Consider the following 8494-nt stretch of genomic DNA (forward strand, 5'->3'; position numbering starts at 1 on the left):
AAAGGAAGGAAAAGGAAGGAGGAAAGAAGGAAAGAAAGAAGAAAGTAAGGAGGGAGGAAGGAAAGGAAGGAAGAGAAAGGAAAGGAAAAAGGGAAGGAAAAAGGAGAGGAAAGGGAAGGAAAGGAAAGGAAAAGAAAGGATAGGAAAAGAAAGGGAAGGAGGAAAGAAAGAAAGAAAGAAAGAAAGAAAGAAAGAAAGAAAGAAAGAAAGAAAGAAGAAAAAGGAAGAAAGAAACAAACAAACAAAGAACAAAACAAGGTTTTGGTTTCTAATTTCCCTGTAGCGGGAATGGCTTTCTTCTGTTTTCATTCACTCTTGTCTCCACCCTACGCCCATTAGGTTCTTGGATCTGTGTATCTTTAGATGCAGACACTCAAATGCTTTTTTCCCTCAGGAAGTTACTCTCCTCACGCCTTGTGAGGTCTTGGAACAAAAAGTAGTCAAGAAAGAAAAAAAAAACGGCTGCTTCCCTGTCCAGAAAAAAAAAAAAATCACATTGCATCATGGAGCACAAAAAAAGGGTGGTGGCCCTTCGGAGGGGGCCAGGGGTGGAGACAGCAGCAGCGGGGCGGGAAGGAAGGCTGGGGGGTGGGGGAGAGTCTCATTTCCTCCACGTGTCACTCTTCCCCTTGGGGGAGCCTGGGAAGCGACAGCCCCTGTCTGTTTGCAAGGGAACCAAAGGAACACCGGGTACGGCCTCCAAAGTCCAAATGTGTAGGGTCTGTGCCTGTGAGGATTCTGAGGCTCCTTCTGGTTGAAATCCTTCACATCGTCCTTGGTGCTCATGACCACCGGCCTCCACTCTCCCACGCCCAGCGTGAAGGCTTTTCTCAATAACAAACAAAAATACCGCCCTCCAAAAACGTGTTCCATGCAGACAGGTGATGGTTTACTCCCTTGAAGGAGGGGTAACGTGGTTTGGAAGGGCTTTGTTTACTGATCTATAAATCATGGTCACCGAGTCTGCCCAGCCACGGGGGTGCCCCGGGGTCAAGGGACCCCTTCGGAGCACAGACACTCTGAAGCTTCCCTTTTTGCGGGGCTCTGCATCAAGCCTTCCAAAGGCGGAATGAACACCCAACAAGTGAGACCCCGAGGAGGGACTGTTGCTTTAAACCACTCAGCTTCTGCTTGAGAGACATTGGAATTTCTTAGAGATTCTGCCCCATCTGGAGTGATTTTGCTGATTATTTTGAGGCAGATAAGGGACGGACAAGGGGGGGGGGAAATCCATATTATACAAATGACTAAAAACCAAGAGCATAGAGGGTCAATCTCAACCTTTCTGAGATCCCTCCTCTTTAAAATAAAGGTAGTAATAACCACCTCCCAGCATCACCAAGAGGACCCGGGGGCCAGTATGGTGTGCGATGCCCAGGCTCTCTGGGCCTCAGTTTCTCTGATTGATAAAGACGCATCATTCAAGCCCCTACTTTACAGGACCGGTTCTGAGAACTCGGTGAGAAAAGACATGCGTGTTTGGAAGAGCCGAGGATATCCCAAGTGCTCAGTAAAAGTTAGCGACGATATTGACCCACGTCAAGGCCCTTGCAGGATGGCGAGGCTCTCAATGAAAACTGGTTTCCCTGCCCACGATTCTGAGGGACCTGGGCAGGTACCAAATGAAACCGCATGAAATTTAATTATAAGAACGTGACTTTTGATGCCAGTCAGATCTGGGTCCAAATCGTGCGTTCTCCACTTACGACCATGTCACCTCAGACAGAGTCCTTTCTAGCGCCTTGGTTTTCCTGTCTCTAAACTAGACAACAAGGCCTACCTCACCAGGTTGCTCTGAGGACAAAATCAGAGACTCGACAAAAGTCAATGTTTCATCTGAGGGTGACGTCTGGCTTAAAAGCTGTCAGATACCAAAGACATATGCTCCGTATTGACTGATACATTAAGCGTGTACTGGCCTCTCACGGGGCAGGATTTCCGTGCTAGGCACTGAAGCTGTACAGGTCAATGCCACACGGTCTTGCCTCAGGGAACTTCTGGTCTCAGGAGGGAGACACATTAAGAAAACATCATTTTAATTCTGTGGGGCTCTTGGTATTATCAAAGCACACTCAGAAGGTCAGAGAAGACTCCATAATGGATTGTCCCCTTGCCCGAAACATTCTCTTCCAACTCTTCAGACAAGTAATTCCAGTTGTCCTTCAGCTTTCAGACTGGACTTCACCCGGTCAGGGACGCTTCCCCGAACTCCGTGCCGTTACCCACCATGAAGGCATCTGTTGTTTCCCACTTTCTACCACTCGTCACACAGATGATGGCTTGTGCCTTACACTCCCTCCTACCTCAGTCCACGAGCGTTTCCAGGGCTGTGGTCATTCATTTATTTAGAAAGCACAGTATACATCTTTCACACAGGAGGAAGTGCTATGCCCCCAATCATATTGAATCGAATATTCTAGGACATCCCAGGGGCCTCCGTGTCTGGCCTCTGGTCCAAAGGAGCAGGAGGGAATTCTGTGACCGTCAACACAACCCATGAGTCAAGAATTACTTCAAGATCCCAGAAATAAACCCTCGTATATATGGTCAAGTGATTTTCAGCAAAGGTGCCAAAGCCATTCCATCTGGAAGGGACGCTCTTTTCAAAGCATGTGCTGAGGAAACTTGGGATCCACGTGCAAAAGAGTGAACTTGGACCCTTACCTTATACCATCTACAAACATGAACTCAAAATGGATGAAAGACAAGGGCACCTGGGTGGCTCAGTCAGTTAAGCCTCTGACTCTTGCTTTCGGCTCAGGTCATGATCTCAGGGTTGTGAGATCCATCCCCGAGTGGGGCTCCGTGCTAAGCACGGAGTCTGCTTGGGATTCTCTCTCCCTCTCCCTCTCCCTCTGCCCCACCCATTTGTGCGCTCTCTCTCTCTCTCTAATAATAAAAAAATCTTCAAAAAAAAATGGATCAAAGACCTAAACACAAGAGCTAACACTATGAAACTCTTAGAAGAAAACATAGCAGAAAGCTTCAGGACATTGCATTTGGCAATGATTTCCTCGATGTGACACCAAAGACACAGGCAATAAAAGGAAAGAATAGATACATTGGACATTATAAAAATTTTAAAAACTTGTACATCACAGGAAGCATCAACAGAGTGAAAAGGCAACCCAGGCAATGAGAGAAAAGATGTGCCAATCATATATCTGATAAGGGGGTTAATATCCAGAATATCCCAATCTCTAACAACTCCACAACAAGAAAACTAACCCAGTTTAAAAATGGGCAAAGGACTTGCAGAGACATGTCTCCAAATCCCACGTGGCCAATAAGCACATGCACAGGTGCTTGACATCACCAACCAGTAGGGAAATAAATGCACCTCAGATTATCATGAGATACCACGTCACACCAGTAAGATAGCTATTATCAAAAAAGCAGAAGAGAACGAGTGTTGGAGAGAATGTGACAGTCTGTGACCCTTGTGCACGGCTGGTGGAGGTATAAAATGGTGCCATCACAATGGAAAACACGATGACAATTCATCAAAAATTAAACACAGAATCGCCACACGATCTAGCGTTCCACTTCTGGGTATATACCCAAAGGAATTCGAACCGGAATCTTCAGGAGATATCTGCACACCCACCAGCATCACTTACAATGGCCAAAAGGTAGAAACAACCCAGATGTCCATCAATGGATGAATGGGTAGAAAAGAAAAAAAAAAAGTAACACGTACGTACAATGGAATCTGATTAGCCTCAAAAAGAAAGGATGTACTAACACGTGCTATGACACGAATGAATCTTGAAGACATGATACTGAGTGAAATCAGCCAGTCACAAAAGGACAAAACACTCCATGATTTCACTCGTTTGAGGAACTTAGAGGAATCCAAGTCACAGAGAGGCAGAGCGAACCAGTGGTTGCTGGGCGCTCGGAGAAGAAAGGAGTGGGGAGTTCATGCTTACTGGGCATAGAGTTTCAGTTTGAGATTAAAAAAAAAGTTCTGGAAGTGGATCGTGGTGATGGTTGCACGATGATATGAACGGGCTTCACGCTTCTGAATTGTACACGTGAAATTGATTCAGATGGTAGATCTTATGTATGTTTTACCACCATTAAAAAACATGAAAATAAAAGATTCACTTTGAACTAAGTGCATTTTGGTAACGAAAAGAGGCTGAGAATGCCACCCCTCCACCTGGGTTAAGTCGGGTTACTCTATAGAGAGGCTGAGGGCGGGGGTCAGTTCCAGTAGACAGGTGAGGCGAGAGGGCGGGATGAAGCCTGACGATGTGGGCAGGGAGGCTGTAGTTTGGAAAACCCAAAGACACTGGTCTGCAGGAGCTGCTTTTCCAGATTTTCTTGTCTCTTTCAGGGACATGAACTCCATCTGGTCTGAGACATTAGCACTTTCTGAAATGCTGCCTTGACGTTCTTGTGGGTGGGCAAGACACTCTTAGCCTCTTCTTATCTCCTTTGTTTTTAATGGAAGGAGGCTTTGTGGTTGGCCAGGAGACCAAGAGCCGGGAAGACTCAAGTTTGTATCCCAGGCTCAGGCCCGTGGAGTCTGAGCACTTTGGAAACTTGGCTCAAAGGAAAAGGGCTGTAAGAAAATGCTGTAGAATGAAAGTCAGAGATTTTCCGGGTCGTTGAAAATTAGCTGGGATGAGCTCTAACTCCTTAAGGTTTCTCCTGCTGGGAGGGCAGGGGGTTTGATTCGGGACTGGCTTCTTGGTTGCCTGGCTCATGCTCACAGAGACACAGCCCAGGGAAGAGTAACACGCCCCACTAGGTTGGTGTCTAGGTGCACATGAAAACTCCATCTGGGAAAGTCATCATAAATGGAAAACAAGCTAGAAAGGGGGAGGTAGACCGGGATGCCGGAAGTAAGCTCTTAGCTATGGGAAATGGTCTTTTCAAAGAAAACGAACCAAACCTATCCATGATCCTTCTAACTTCCCTTTGTGAGACCCAAGGAAACTACACAGAATCCAGTTTATTTCACAGTTGAGGGATGAGTGGCCTTTTGTTATTAGGCCCAAAGCAATTTTATCCAAGTTGCCCTGAGTCAACAGCAAAGGGAGATACCAAATATATTTGTCCCATGGACAATGTCAACTTTCAGAGAGCAAACTATTTCTAAACCTGAAAACAGAATTCATCCAGCTGTAGGTTTTGGCCCATTTCCATATGGATTCATCTAAGAATAATTCTCAGGCCAGTTGCTTTCTGGCCTGTTTTATGCGAGTGGTGCCCTCATACTTGGAACTCACTGGGTCAGGTCCCTCTCTTCTCCTAAAAAAGGAAGGCTCAGCCGAGAGACACTTTAAGACTCAGAGCCAGGGAAACTTCACAGAGGAGTGCCCAGGGAGGGGCGGGCAGTACGTGAGGGGGAACAAAGTGGAGCGTGGGGTGAAGAAGGAATTAATTTTCCAGAGTCATGTGCAAAATTCACTTGGAAAAGCAGCAGGGCCAGGAGACAGCAACCCATTGCCCAAGTCTAAGGAAAGGTGATGTTTCGACACTGCTCGGTCAATCCGATACAGGCCACACAGGGAGCTACTGCAATGCCCTGTGGCTGTAGGACCAGTGAGAGCTTCCAGCTCTGAGACAGATGAACACACTATCAATGAGCTTCAAGAAATTCTGCTGGACTCTCCTCACACTTTCAAAGTTTTAGCTGATTTCCAAGTTCTCCTTGTTTGGCCCGGGCTATTTCTATTATGAAAGGCCCAGAATAAACCCCTGTGAAGAATTACCAGGGGAATGCTTCTGCAGGTTTCTGTCATTGCTGGAATTCAATTAAGCGGTGTGTGGCACTTTAAAAACATGGCACCCAAATTCTTGGACATTCTTCCCACTGAGAAGTGGGGGTCAGTGTCCCCTCCCCTGAATCTGGGCAGGTCTGAAAGAGCTTCAACCAAAGAATTCCAATGCTGGTCCTCTTGGGAGGCTCACTCGGGGGGAAGCTGGAGTAACACGTCAAACTCCCTGAAGACGGCCATGCTCGAGAGGCCACATCCGGGTGCTCTGGTCCAAAGCCTTAGCTGAGCTCCCAACTGACAGCCAGTATCAAGTGTCAACCACACCACAGAGTATGCTGGACCAGCAGCCCAGCAGAGCTTCAGATGACCCAGCCCCGTGCCCCTACTGGCTGCAAGTGCTGGACAGATTCCAAACACGCATTGCCCAGTAGAGCCCTTCCCGAATTCCTCATTCACAAAATTGTGAGCAACATTAAAAGATCATTTTAAGTCACTGAGTTTTAGGAGAACTGATTATCCAGCAATAGTAACTGGAGTGTGGTCCCTTGGTAGTTGGGTGATTTCCGTGGAAAAGGTGAGGAGACAACTTTGTTGAGATTCAGGGCACAAATGTGCAATGTAACGTTGATTATGGTTTTTGCAAAAATCCCTTTCTGTCCTCAGTAACCACTGTATTCTTAAAAGTCACACATGCACCATTAGGATGACAGGTAGCTAATTTGTCATGGTTACAGGACAGGTAACAGGGGGAGAGTCTTTCGTGATACTTGCACGTTCATATTTACAAAAGCTAAATTTGTATTTTTCATTTTTGTTACACATACATTTTTATTGGTTAGACGGCAAATATTTACAAAGCACTCAGTATCCGCCAGACATTGTTTCGAGCGAATGCATTTACTCTTCAGACTGATGCCAGGAGGCAGGTATTCTTACTATCCCCATTTTATAGGTGAGAAAACTGAGTCAGAGAGAGATTAAGTATCTAGCTCATGGTCACCTAATTCTTAAGTGTGGGATCTGGAGTCTGACCTCAGGCAATCTGACTTGAGACCATGGACTCTGACCTCTGCTGCTTCTTAAATTATGCTTCACTTTATTACCAAGTCACACATACCCCCCCCACACACACACACGAACTCCACAGTGGTATGTATGCTAAAGTACAAAAGAAGTAATCAAAATATACAATTCAGGATAATGGCATGAAAGTAAATGATCACCAGGACTTAAGCACCAATGTGAACTATGCATCTATATGGGCCGGGATGAGCGAACCCCAGTATATAATATCTGAAAATAAGATTTCGTATGATCATCTATCCATCTACCCCCGTCTCGAGTACATTATGTCATGAAATTTTGTCATATGGGGTTAGGAAGCATCACAAGCCTTCCCCTTACTCATAAACACAGCACAACCCCCTTTCTGAAAAACCACCAGGATTTTTCTAGAACAAGTACAGAACAATTTTGTACAGTAAGAGATTACCAATCATGCTGCTGAGGCCTAGGGGAGACCAAAAGTACAGAGGCATCATTTCAAGTGGCAGCCTACAGCAAAACAAGGCCCACCATCGCCAATACGTTTGTAAAGCCAGCTCCATATTCCCTGGCTGATAATTGTGCTTGGCGAGAAAGTGGAACACGGCACTGAGAAGCTCCCTTTTCAAACGGCACTGTAGGTTTCCCATAACAAGCATGACATGAAGAGTAGAGGAACAATTACCAGCGTGGGTCCTGATCGAGAACACGGAGCCCAGAGCGAGAATGCCTAACGCCACCTCCCGGTTCTGCCCCTTGCTGGCAGCATGACCTTGGGCGAGGCTCTCACCCTCCCCTGCCTCAGTTTCTTCATGCATCAAACAGGGATCATAAAAGAACCACCTCAGAGCTGCTGAAAGGATGAAGTAAAGCAATAAGGTAAAGCCCTCGAGGCAGGGCCTGGTGCAGGATGCTTGCTACAAAATAAATGTTTGTCAAATCAGTAGACATGCTGCGTGCTAAGAGAGTTCACCTTACAGTCAGACAAAGACGCTGATGTACGATGTAATCCATATACATACATATACGACGGAGAAACGTATGAGGACTTTTATTCAAACTCACACTGAAAGCAAATACTACAGATGAACAGATTTTTTTGGTTAATAATTATTTGATGAGTTACGACATCAATAGAAAAGGCAGACTCATTGGAGTATTGGTGGGGTGCTAACCCACGTGTGTGCCAAGAATAAAAGGGTAAAACAATAGGCAAATATTAATTGTCAATCCACACCCAGTTTTATTCCCAAAGAACAGCAGGTGGCCAAAAAGTACGCCTCTCAATCTCAATGAAATGTTGAAGGCAATAATGACAATTGCAACTATCATCAACTCCCAGCCACTGAATGTCTTTTTGACGTTCGGTATGAAAGATGTGAATACAAGCCCCCTGATGACCCACACTGAGCTGTGTTAAGTCTTGTGTTGATCATCTGTGGCCACGGTTGGTCCACGTCACAAAGAATCACAAAGCCTTCGTGGCCTGCAACAATCCATGTTTTGCTCGGGCAGCTGGAATCATCTGGGGATTCGCTGGGCAGCTCTGTTGAATCTGGCGAGCAGAGGCACACAGAACCTCTTGAGGGCCAGGTTCAGGACTGACGTCCGCTCCCTCCTACCGACACTATTGACAACAAGGTACAAGCCACACCACACTGGGCGTGTGGGGAACTACACTCTACACTCACCTCCGCAGTGGCCACAGCACCAAACTC

Source organism: Ursus maritimus, unplaced genomic scaffold (genome assembly GCF_017311325.1).
Source record: "Ursus maritimus isolate PB19 unplaced genomic scaffold, ASM1731132v1 scaffold_5, whole genome shotgun sequence".
NCBI lineage: Eukaryota > Metazoa > Chordata > Mammalia > Carnivora > Ursidae > Ursus > Ursus maritimus.